The sequence below is a fragment of the Peromyscus maniculatus genome, chromosome 22, assembly GCF_049852395.1.
Source record: "Peromyscus maniculatus bairdii isolate BWxNUB_F1_BW_parent chromosome 22, HU_Pman_BW_mat_3.1, whole genome shotgun sequence".
Lineage (NCBI taxonomy): Eukaryota > Metazoa > Chordata > Mammalia > Rodentia > Cricetidae > Peromyscus > Peromyscus maniculatus.
This window is the reverse complement of record NC_134873.1, coordinates 20,514,978-20,528,065: the sequence shown is the minus strand read 5'-3', so window position 1 is coordinate 20,528,065 and position 13,088 is coordinate 20,514,978. Positions and strand designations below refer to the sequence as shown.

Here is a 13,088-nt window from a genome sequence, read left to right as displayed (position 1 = left end):
GGTAAAGGAGAAAACATGCATGACTTTGGCAAACCTCAAGCATTGTGGAAATTTTGTTACTCCTCCAAGCAGGTAGTGTGGCCTCAGCAGACACAAACGTGCTTTGACAAATGTGTGTCCACAATCAAGCTTGCCAGGCAGGGCCTCACCCCCACAGCTGAAAACGAGTAATGGATCTCATCAGTGGCCAACTCTGCACCTTAATGGAAATGGGAAATCTCTGCGTGGTGCTGGGTGAACTCTTAGAACATGCTCTGTCTTTGCCTCCTCACTCTCCATTTTAAAAGCAGAGCCTTCCGGACCCCTTGGCCCGATGAACTGTTGCGAACCTAATGGATAAACCGGGTGCTTATTTTCGTATTGGCAAGATGCCTACAGGCTTTGGTGAGCCCATGGTTGATATCATTAATGGATGGCCTGTTTTTCTGTCTTGTTGAAAGAAAGCAAGTATGAATGAGTGTTCCCTGTGTGGGATGTGTTTGGAGTGGATGTCTGAGCCTGATGCAAGGCTGCTGTGGAACCCTGCATCCAGGCTGATAAGAGGTGGGCTTGGGGCTAGTTTTCTCCTCTCAGCTTATGGCCTCCAGCTCCTTTCCTTTGCTTTCCAAGAAAGACTGGATCTCGGTTGCCTAGCCAGCCGAGGGGTGCTGGACTGCTGAGTACTAGAACCGTAATTGGGGTGTATGGTCAAGAGCCAGGCATAGCTAGCTGCTTTCTGATCCTGTATCAAATGGGAGAGTTCCTAATTGGTTTCTCTTCTCGGCAGGCAGTTTCTCTTCAAAAAATTGGTGTCTTTTATAGAGAGGTAAGGACTCCTAGGGCCCTTGTTTATAATTCTCTTGGCTATCAGTTTGGCTCATGTCAGGAATCATCTGTACCTACAGATTTTGAGTTGAAATGGTTCTCTGAGTTAGGTTTTTGAAATCTCTCAGCATTTAACCCAAACAGCCCCATTCTGGGTTCTTGTTTTCATAATGGCCTTTGTCTTGTCAAAGTTAATCTCATCTGCTAAGTACCCTGGGAAGGTAAAGATGATAGATCCCACTTACAAGCAGTAACATTACCTGGCATGATTTTAAAAATGAAGTATCCTATGTCCTTTTGCTTTTTAATGTCATTGCTCTTGAAATGATAAGTTGCCCTCTGGTAAGTCAATTAATGGAAGAGAAAGGATCAGTTTGACTTGAAGTAACCAAGATCAAGCCCCTAAGTAAGGTGTTGTTACCATCTCACCGGATGTCAAAAGTCAATCCTAGCTCCCTGTGACTTCTTCCATTCCATCCTGAGTGAGATGTTTTCCCAGGCCACAATCTTCCGAAACTGGAAGTTTTACAATGTTATCTTGGGATCAAAATTATTACTAGATCTTAAACCCAGCACTCAGGAAGCAGAGACAGGAGGATCTCTGTGAGTTTGAGGCCAACCAGATCGATATAGCAAGCTCCAGGACAGCTATGTATAGAAAGACCCTGTTTCAAACTAACAACATCAGAAATGTTCCTAGAAAAAGGGTTATTCGTATTTTATTGAATTTTTAAAATTAAAATATGACACATCATTTTCTTCCTTTTTCTCTCTTCACTCCCTCTCAAAATCAAGGACTCTTTCTTTAAATACACACACGCGCACACACACACTCACACACACACACACACACACACACACACACACACACACAAAATGCCTAAATATATAAATGCAACCTACTCTGTCCACTTAGTGTGACTTACATATATGTGATTTCAGGGCTGACCACTTGGCATTGGATAATTAGAGGGCTCATCCCTGGAAAAGACTATTTCTCCTGCTCTGAGCATTCCTTAGCTGCCTGTACTTCTTTGTCTGTGGGTGGCATCCTGTGAGATTTCCCCCTCTCAAGGTAGCATGTCTGTTGGTATTCTCATCATTCAGCTGTACGACTGTCATTAAGCAGCGATATTGTTGAGGTGTCGTGAATGAAGCTTCCCTGTCACTTCTAGGAGAGGCAATCTCACAGCAGACTCCCTAGTCCTCATAATGGCCCTGGCTCCTCTTCTGTAAAGTCACCCAAACCTTAGGTGGAGGCACTGTGGTGTGTCCGTTGGGGCTGGGCACCCCACACTTGTTCTCTGCCTATTAACCAATTGTGGTTTCCCATCCTGTCTCCATCTGTTGCAATGAGAAGTACTCATCTGTGGGTCTAAGGATAAATATTTAGAATGCAGTTAGGAATCGTGCCCATTGAGTGAGGTAGCAGTAATAGGTTCTCCTCCAAGCTCCATGACCTGACTAGCCCAGGTTAGCTGGCTGGATTTCTACTATCAGGCATGATTTCCCTCTCATTAAGCACTGTTGGTTAGCGCCAAGATATGAACACCACTATCGCACCCTTGGGGCTATTGTGCCATGCTGGCTGTAATTGTGGTTCCTAGGCATTGTGGTTCATTCTGATCATTGAAACTCGGTTTCTAATAATTTAAAATCACTTTCTATGCCAAGTAGCTCATTAAGGCGGAATGTGGATGGGTGGAGTGGGTGTAATTTGTAGACCATCTAAGAAGAAAAGATGACTTGAGTCGTGATCTATTGTGCACTGATGTGGCGTGGGGCACCATGGGCCCAAGATTCAAGTATTAAGATAATAGTATTTTAATATCTGTCTGTTCTTGGCCCCAGATCTGACTGTAAGAAATAGAGGTTGGTTAGGTGGGGCAAAAGGCAGCGAGAAAGGAAAGATAAGACTAGATAAATAAAACCACTAAGACATAGACTAAAGCTAGTTGTGAGCGAAGAACAACTAAAGACCCCTTAAAGGGGGAGTACCTGGTGGGAATGGGCCAGAGCATCGTGACTTGGGAGCCCCTTGCTGGGGACATAGAATGACTGGCGGCACTCTTGAGCTGTGTGGTACTGAAGAGGGGACAGTGTGGATGAGGTTGGGCTCACAAACCATGTCCTCTAGTCTGAGGAATGGGAAGTGGGTTCTTAGGAACTCAGTAACTCACCAGGCATCACAGAACCATGTGGTTATATAAAAATTCCTCTTGTAAAGTCATGTGTTTAATCTTTTCCAAAAGTAACAAATAGGTTCAAATGTATCCTTTGAAAAAAGTCAGACAAAAGAGCAAATCACAAATGCCTAAGTGCGGTATAAAGATACCACAATAGTATGATATCCCGGCGCTAATAATGAGCATAGAGGTAGTCACTGCCTTGAAGTTGCAGGGGACACGGGGAGGCAGCTATGACTGGAACCTAATGGGGGGGTACCCTCTCCTTCCGCGAGCCCTATCACCTCCAGCTGAGAAACACAGCACAAGATGAGGCAACAGGGCCCAGCCCATACCCAGGCTCCCACAACAGGGCCCAGCCCATACCCAGGCTCCCACAACAGGGCCCAGCCCATACCCAGGCTCCCACAACAGGGCCCAGCCCATACCCAGGCTCCTACTGATGCCCCCGTAGGTTGAACCTAACCAGAAGTCAGAGGATGTCAGAACTATAGTGATGCCCCAGATAGATCAGGTGTGCCTCAGAGGACCCAGAGCAGGCAGTAGGGTAAGAAGCTGACCCGGATGAATGGAGTATTTCCAGCACACTGGCTCATGGGTCATTTTCCTATCAGAAGATCCTGGCTTTGCATGTGGCTTGATTCCCTTCAGAACCCTCACAGTGACCTCCTCTGGAAGTGGTGCCTAACACGAAAGAGTAGGAACGCAAGGCCATTGTTGTAGGTCATAGACTGTTCCGTATTCCCTTCCCACTACTGTCCCTTGAGCCTCCCGTCTGCCTGTGCTGTATTCCCTTGGGTCTAACCTGGGTCATGGCGTCCTCTGGCCAGAGGGACTTGAACTATGTAGGTGGAGGAGAAGAAAAGCAGATAATCTGACTTGCATTTCTGAAAGATCTCTCTCGGCTGCCTGGTAGCAAGGATCCTCCTGCTTTTGATTGACAGCCTTCACAGTGGCCTACGAGTCCCTCCACACTCTGAGAACCCGCCACTGCAGCTCTGTCCGTCTTCTGCTGGCAGGTCCCAGGTCCAGCCACAGAGACTTCCTCGGTGATCTTAAAATGGTGTCCCAATCCCCAAGGCACTTTGCACTGCCTCTTCCCTTGGCCCTAGACGCCTGCGTCACCCATTCCTCATTCCCTTCCAGTATGTGCGCAAATGTCACCCCTGTGATGCCAACCTCACGCGCGCCCTCTGTTGAAATTGTACAGCAGTCCCCAGACAGTATCCTCCACTCCAGCCACTCACCCTCTTCTAATACAGTTTTCACCTATCAAGTTCATGGTTTCTTGTCTGTTTTTACCCACCAGACTATGGACTCCATGAGGGGGAGTGATATTTTTGTTTTGTTCATTCATACACTTCCATTGCCTAGAAAATGACCTTATTAGGCTTCAGGCACTCAATAGTTACTGAGTAAACGAGAAATGAGTGAATGGATGAATGAATGAATGAATGAATGAATGAATGAATGAGTTTCTTGAGAACCTAAAATCAGTGTGACCACTGTCTTCTAGACCTCTCTTTTCACCAACACCTATCTGCTCAGGATCTTTCCCAGAAATTCATTGATCTTCCGATCGCCACTGCTGCCAATACCTTGTGGCTGAAGTGATCGATGTCTCCGCATGCGTCACACTGGCTTGGTGGAGGAAATGTATTCACGACTTTGGCTCTGTGTCAAAATTAAATGGTGACCTTGGCTCATTTTGCCTCCCCACAGAGGTTATTTCTTAATCGTAAAGGGAACGCTCTGTCCTTGGGAAAAGTAATATTTCTGCCACCTTCGGCTTTCAAATGGCTATTTGATATGGCTCACGGGTGTCCCTGTCAGAGGCAGCTGAAAAAGCTTAGGTAGAGAGGATCAGCAAATGGCCTGTCGTGTCGTCAGAAGCTGGCCATGAGGTGGGATTTGTTTACAATAACTTATTTACCTGTCCAAATCCTTCATACCACATTAAAGCTTTCTCCTGCTAGCCAGGACCCTGGAGTGCTAAGAGGAAAAAGGAAAATCAATTGATAATGATATATTCCGTTAAAAAAAAATATATTGATTCCCAGGTAATGACAGTCCTGTGCTTTTGCAGGGAGGGTGCCATTTCCCATCATGGCGATGGCTTTCTCATATATTATGTTTGAAAGAGTGAACAAGGAATCACTCTGCCTCCCCATAATAGATAGCCTCTTCCTAGTAGGTATTAAATCTATATTTAAAACATTTCTCTCCAAGGATTCCATTCTTCACCTCCTCAAGGTCTTCTTCCCCATTGTCTAAAAGAAGTAATGATCTGTTATTGTAATTCTGGAGTTTATGGCCTTTTCAGTATTAAAGACTGAATTTCTTGGAGGGTTTTCCATCTAGAACTGCTCTGGGTGGATTAGGTGGGAAACAATGCCATCCTTCTTACTCTAATTCCATGTTAATGGCTCCGTGATGGGGATTAGGGGTAGCTTGTGTGGTGGGGAGGAGACTACTCACTGTACTCCATCGTCTGGGTGTGCTATGGCAGAGTTTGGTACCCTTGTTTGAGAGAGTCCATATGGAGGAAGGGTCAGCATCAGGGAAGAACGTGAAGTGGAGACAAGCAACCATTAAGGGTGGTGGTCATCTAAGATACTGGAACTCAAAATCGAGAGTTCACAAAAATGATGCTTGTTCCACACCCCGACCCCATTCTTCTCCATCCTCTTTCTCTCTCCAGACTGTCTGGCTTCCTCGTTATGCCCACGCTTTGCTAAGTGCTGGTGGCCATCCAAGTTTTTGCATCCTGGGGACGAATCCTGAGCTCACCAGAGACGGACGGCGCAAGGTAGGTCTCTACTTAACAAGCCTGGAATGAGGGAGGCATCCTGCCTAGGCAAAGCTGGCTGTCTTCTCCTTCTGAGGGGCTAGGCAAGAGGGAAATGGTACTGGTCCCTTACTCAGTGGTTAAGGAGAGTTTTACCACAGGTGTGTAAGCCATAGGGCTCCCCATAAGCCATCTTGACCTCCATCTTGAGTGTCTGTAGGAGTTAGATCTGGGGCTGGCCTACATGACCTTGAAATATCTTAAAATCTGTTGTTTTTCTTTTTGGAGTTGAGAAAGTTCAAATCTTACAGTTCAGCTTTTTTGTTACTAAAATGTATTATCAGAAAAAAAAAAGTTACGTTTTTTAAAAGGTCACCTCTAAAAGCTGAGGGTATCACTCAGAGGTAGAAGGAGTTCTTAGCATATACAAGGCCCCCAGATTCAACCTCAAACACCAAAAAAACCCCATATGTGTATATATGTGCATTTACATATAGAAAGAAACCTAAAATCGTATAAATAATATAATTATATCCTATAGAGATAAAAAAATTCTGTGCATACATAAAATGTGTACATAGGTCTATGCATGCATACATGGGATCACACTGTACCCACTACTACCAAGGGTAAATGCTATTTTAATTCAACAGTATGTTAGGGCAGCATTTTATCTCAGCAATTAGAAATCTGTATCATCATTTGTCAAAGCTTCCTATTCTAGGTACATAATAATTACACACACACACACACACACACACACACACACACACACACACACACACAAAATACATAACCTACTTAATGCCCTAAAGGTGGACTTTTAGGATTTTTTTTTAATCATCTGCTGTAGCAGTACCACACAATACATTTCTGAGAACGTACTTTGCATAGTCATTTATTTCCTGGTATTAAATTCAGAGAGATCTGGCCTAACGTTTAGACTGTCAATCCAGGAGCAAGTGGGTTAGGGAGTGGCAGCGGGGGTGTGGGGGTGTGCAGGGGTGAGTTGTGGCCTACCCGATGAGAGCATAAATCTGAGGAAAAGCAGCTGTAGCCTTCTTCTGTCACCTGCCGGCAAGCCAGGCACCACATGCCTGCCACAGGGATGAGCCCGCAACTGGACTCACCAACACTCATACAATTACTACCACTCATGAAGCAGCTGAGGCTGGGGGGGGGGGGCGGGGGCGGGGTTTCGGGATCACTAAGGCTCAGCTGGCCTAGGCTCATGTTCTTGAGAACTCCTGGCCAGGAGGCTTATACCTGTGACCAGCAGATGCTCGCCACTTAGCTTAGAGCATCAGGCCAACCAGGGATCCTTCCATGTCAGGAGAGAGCCTTGTCTTTGGACTCAGTGACGGTGCCGTGGAAGGTAGTATATTATTCCAGGATTCTTCACAGACACAGAGGGAAGGAAAAAACTGTGCCTCTAGGAACCCAGGTTATAGACAGCAGAGATGGACATCAGGAAGTTAGAGGAGGCTACAGGCTGGGCCTGGATCAGATATCGCCAGGAAGGCACCCACCACCCAACTGTGCCTCAGCAGCTTCTTCCCAGCGATAAAGCAGAAGGTAGAGCACAGAGAAAGACTGACGGGCAGGCTCCTAACCCAGAGAGCTGGTGAGCTGTTGGCATGAACCTAATAGCGCCTCTGACTGGGGTTTGGGGTGGAGGGACTGTCTTGTCCATTGTCGTAGGCCTTGGGGGATGCGTGACTTCTGTGACTGATGCTTGGGAGCCGTCTCCTTCCCAGCAAATGGGGTATAAAGAAGAAATTTGGAGGTGTGCTTCACTGTAAGACCGCTTTCGTTGGGTTATTCTGCCCTGACTGTGTGCCAGGAAGGAAGAGGTTGGGGAGACCCTGAAGGAGTGAGTGATTTTGCTTCCTTAAAATGGCTACCCTTAGTTTGGTTCTTCTTATTCCCTGATGCCATTGCAGGTTTGGCATGGAACTCAGATGTGTCCCAACTTGGGGTAAGCATGCGTAGATTCAGGATGGGGGAGGAGGTTGGCCTGACAGTTCTCACCAGGCATACCAGATAGAGTATACCTTTTCAGGGGTTTAGTATCTGCATGCCCCGAGACTGGAGTCCCTCTAGTGGATCTTTGTCTGGCCTACCAGTGGTCAGTTCCTGAAGGGTAGAAGTGGTATGTAATGCAACTCTGAATTTTGTCTGTCTACATGCCACCAACACCAACTCTGGACCCAGCCAGGACTGTCTCTGTGAGTTCCCATCATATATGGGCCCAGTACCAGATATGCTTCTTATGTCTGGTCGGGATACCCACTAATCCCCCCCAGAGGATAAGTAAAGATGCTGGGAGCCCACTATGGTACCCATTGTCCAGTCGAAACCCTCCTGGACCAGTCCACTGGGTCCTGTTACAAAACAGGCCAATTCAGGAACAGTGGGTGGAGAGCAGCTTGCCTGCTCTCTGAAGCTGCATGGAAACCACCCAAGGAACAAGAAGGGGGTCCCAGGAGCAGTGGGAGAGAAATGTGACGTTTGTGCTCCCAGGAGTGGCGAGCTGGAGACTCGAGTCTGTGCAGAACTGAAGATTTGGTTAGGGATGGTAGGAACAGACTTCTGAGCTCTGGAACAGGTGCCAGTTTCCCTTGGCACTGAGAACAGACCTGCACCGCATCCCTTGCCTCTGTCCCTGGGACTCTGGAACCGTCTCTTACAGTCGTCCCAAGTCTTTCCACCCCAACCTCCCCCCCCCCCCCCCCCCCCCCCGCGCAAGCAAGCAAAATGCCCTACATGTCCTGTATCCCCCAAATCATAACACGTGCCTCCAGAGTGGATGGCAGCTGTTCATGTTCAGGCCCTGAGCGTCTGCACTCACTCCAGCGTCACTGCCCCTAAATCAGTTGTAGAGACACCCTTCCACCACACTCTGTCCTCTGCCAGCCTCCTCTACCCACTTAGGGGAGCCTCATTTCCCTAAGATAGCCAGTTCCTCTTCTCCTGTGCTGGCTCCTGTCCATCTACGTGAGATTTCTGTGGTCCCCACCCCAAGGATGAGCCGTGAAGACATCACCATGCTGCTCTGCCCATTCCCTCATAATCTTGCTGCCTTTCCTGGCCCACCCCAGGGACCTCCATAGCCACCTCCTCCACTAGACATCTGAGCCCTTGAGAAAGCAATGTGCCTATGGCCACCATCTGGACACTCTAATGCCACCGTGGCCTTAGCTGGGCCTTGACTCTGGCTGGCATATTCTTGCACACTCTCTTTCAAGGGCCTTTTATGCCTTTCCATCAGAAGTTTCCCCAAGACCTCAGTGGCTTCTCTGGCTCTCTTTATTGGTCGTACAGCTGTGCCCTCCCTGGTTGTGGGAGCTGCAGATCTCTTCTGGCTCCTCTTTCCATTCCCTAAGACACTGGCTCTCAACCTTCCTAATGCTGTGACCCCTTTAATACAATTCCTCACATTGTGGTGACCCCCCCAACCATAATATTATTCTGTTGCTACTTCATAACTGTCATTTTGCTACTGTTACACATCGTAATGTAAATATCTGATATGCAGGATATCTGATATGCGACCCCCAAAGGGGTTGAGACCCACAGGTTGAGAACCACTGCCCTAAGGTTCCCCCCTCCCCAGCTTTCTATCTCTCTAGTGTCGTCCGTTTCTTCTACCTCAGCTGTGCCCTGGATTTGACACCCAGCTGGGCTCTCTATCTCGGCTTATCAGTTATTTTTCAGAGTCCTTCTTGGATTAAGCCTGTCTAAAATAAAGTTCCTTTGTTGGTGTCTCCTGTGGGCTTTCCAGGGACTCTCCAGCACTCTGAATCCCCTGGCTGCATCTGTATCCTCTGCACGAGGGTTTCCTCTTCCTTCTCTTCCCATTCTAGAGGACAGGGTCTATCCTTTTCTCCACAGGCCCAGCACAGGGCCCAATCAGTCCATGGGTGTAGAAGGTCACGTTCTGCAAAACCACAGACCATCTCCTCATAGGCAGTGTGATGGAGAGGACCCTGGGATTAGAGACAGCCCACCAGCTTCAAGTCCAATCTCCCAGGAACTGTGGGAGCATCCACAGAGTGAGCCTAACTCCGAACTCTCCTGTCAGGGGACTCTGGGGACACTGAGGGAGAAAACCATATGGGACAATGAGAAGAAACTGAGGGCAGACTATGAGGGCACACTGAAGGAAGGGATCAGCCATACCACCTGGCCCACAACGTCCAGCTTCAGGGCACAGCATCACAACCCAGGCAGCTTTGCCCATTCTGGAGGCCCAGGTCTGTCCACCAGGAGTTCTAATTGAGTTGTTCTCACTAGAAGGGTATCTAGCTTGAATTGCTGTTCCCGATTCAAACTGTCACCTGTTTACCTGGGCCACCAGAAGGCAGGAGAGACCCTGGAAGGACCCAGGGGGCACAGAGCCTGTATGTGCATAGAAATCCCACTTACCCGGTGATGGGTCGGGTGAAGGGGCACATCCCCGTTCCTTCTGTCTGCAGAAGCGCGTGTGTCACCTAGGCTGGAAGTAGCTAGCGTCTCTGAGAACCTCGGGGTTTGTTTTTGTGTCTGAGTTTGACTTTCTGAGTGCCCTTCCGAAGCTTGTAGGCACCCTTGCCTGCAGGACTGCTGGGAACAGTTGGGAAAAGCTTTGTGAAGACGGCTGAGAACGAGGCGTGGAAGTTAACCCCAGCCTGGACTCTGTGAGAAGCCTAGGATGGAATACTTTTTTTTTTTAATTTGGAAAAAAAAAAAAAAGGACTAGGGTCATAGTGGCCTTGCCAGCCTTGCTCTAGTAAAGGACCAGGTGTGTATTTTTGAGTGGCCATACTCTTAAACGTGTGGATCTTCATCCATTATAGGTGACCTCGCCCATAATTAAAAACCACTCAAAAGTGATTTTTAATCCATTTTGGTGGTATATGCCTATAAGCCCAGTACCAAGGAGGCAAAGGATCTGGAGTTGGAAGTCAGCCTGGGCTGCATATTGAGATACTGTCTCCTTAAAACAAATAAGATATTCTTTTAAACTTTTCTCTTATTGCCCCGAATTTCTCTTCCACTCTCCCCGCCATGACCTCTTCCTGGAACAGACAGTGCCAGAAGCCGTCGAGGCTGCAGGATGCACACTCTGTACACGGCGAGGCAAAGGGTTGCCACGGTACTCATTGCTTCGTTCCTTGAAGCACCTCTGGGCAGCCACACACTGGGTATCATTCCACATCTGTTAGCCAGAGAGCTTCAACCCATGCTCTATCCTTAATGAGCTTTCCTGCGGGGAGACCAGCAACTAAACACACTGTTAGCACGTGGGGAGGATGCAACAAGAATTTACCCGAAGTGCTATGGGAGAACATGCTTAACAAATGTTTCTAAAGCAGTTTCTATAACGCCGGGTACCATGCTAAGCCCGGGGAGTAGTACTTCAGGAACCGTGGGAGAAGAATCCCCAACCCAAAGCTTACATTGGAAACAGAAGTACCATCACATCCTGGAGACCATGATGCTTGCTTCTGTATCCTCTGATCTAGGCCACTCAGAAGCTCATCCGTTACAGCTGCCAAATTGGTATTTTTACTCTCGATTATAAGCAAGCTGGCTGTGGAGAGGATGGAGATGCTTAAGCCTCATTCACCAAGCATAAGCTTGCCTCCCCACCCATGTAAGACAGAAGCAGCCTAGCAACTCTCCTGGGCCCTTCCTTTGATTTGTAGCAACTCATTTAGATAAAAGCATCTGGTTTGTAAGGTAGCAACAACAACAACAACAAAAAAGAAATCATTAAAAGCCTATTTCTGCTTTTACAAAGTAAACTAATAACAGCACAGAGGTAACAATTAACCCAACTCCCGCCCCTTCCCCGGGTACCCAGGCAGATGCTGACCGTGGGAAATAAAATCAGAACACAGAGAAATTCTTCAGAAGGGCTCTCCTGGAGCTCAGTACTCAGGGATGTGCGTGCTTGTGCAGGGATCCCGGCCAGCCCCGGAGCCCCACCCTCCCATTAGCACGTAGAGTGGTACCCTGCCTCTCCATCCCAGAATAGAGAGTGTGATTATTTATTTAACACCGGTTCTGAGGCTTTCTAACATGCATTTGGAGTGCTCTGCCATCTTCCATAGGCACGCGCTTAGGTGCCATTGCTGACACATTGGGATCCAATGAGAAAGCTCTTCCTTGTGCCAGCCAGTGACGGATGGACTTTGCTCCAGTCCTGACTCCTGGGCTAATGTACTCGTTGGAGCGCTTTGGCCTCTTAAACCTCAGTATCTCATCTTTCCTCGAACAGTGCTTCTTGTGAGAACTCTTTCTTTGAGTGAAGACCTGATGCTGGGGCACCCCCAGGACCCATTCAGCCCTGGGCCCCTCTCTGCTGTGGGCCCCCCACTGTTTCCTGTGTATCTGGCTCCTCATCTACTTGCTGGCCTGCTCTGGGCATGTGAGGGCCACCCTGCAGAGCTGAGCCAGAGCCCATGCACCAGGAACTGCTGACTAACTGTAGACATGCTCCCCGGTAGTGGGTCCCAGGCCGGTCTTGTTGCAGAACCCTCTAGAGGGCAGTGGCTGGAACTCCATCTCTAGGACACTGTCAGAGGTGTGGCATGAAGGTGGTGACTTGGAAATATGCTTCATGGTGTGTAGGAGTCAGGAAGATCTCCCTAAACTTTGCTTGTAACCCAGGCCCTTGATATAAAGCCTCACATTCCAGCCACATGGAGACAAGTAGATTCTGTAGTCATGCGTTCGTCCAATCTTTCGTTCTCGAAAGAGACATTTCTAGGGAGCTGTGGAAGTTGGGAGCCTGGTTGTCGGTACCAGACGGCCCGGATTCAAATACCAACATTGTCTCCCGTTTCCCGGCACAGTGTGTAACTCCCAAGCCTCAGTTGCTTCAGCTGTGAATAGGGGTTCTGAAAGTGTTTACTTCGTGGGGTATGCGTAAGCCTTAAATGAGATAACATCGTCAAGTACTGTCTGGACTCATGCCTAAAGGATGGCACTATATAGACTTGCGGTTAGTCCAAGGAGCAAGGGCAGAGCATGGAGACCCAACTCCTGCTCTCTTGAGGACCAAGAGTACCTTCAAAGAAGTTGTCCTGGGTATGTCTCTCCACATCCCTCTATAGTCCGGCATCCTGCTGCCCTGGCTGGCTGAACACCTGTCAGCTGGTGACTTCTGTGTCTAGGAGGCTGGGGTGGCCCTCCTCCCACACACAAGGATCCCAAACAGCCACCAAGATGCATCCATTTTTCTGTTCCCCATGGAAGCACATCCCTTCCCACTGACTGGAGCCCATCCTCTTGACCCGTATCATGAGTGGTTGGATGCACTG

At 48.2% G+C, this 13,088-nt stretch overlaps 1 protein-coding gene across 1 annotated transcript in view; it reads left to right on the top strand.

Annotated features, from left to right (window-relative positions):
• Klhl29 (kelch like family member 29) overlaps positions 1 to 13,088 on the top strand; it is a 310,216-nt gene that overhangs the window by 79,373 nt on the left and 217,755 nt on the right. Inside the window, exon 2 of the mRNA XM_076559386.1 lies at positions 5,692 to 5,799. The gene's annotated coding sequence lies outside the window, so the exon portion shown is untranslated. The remainder of the gene's footprint in view (positions 1 to 5,691; positions 5,800 to 13,088) is intronic.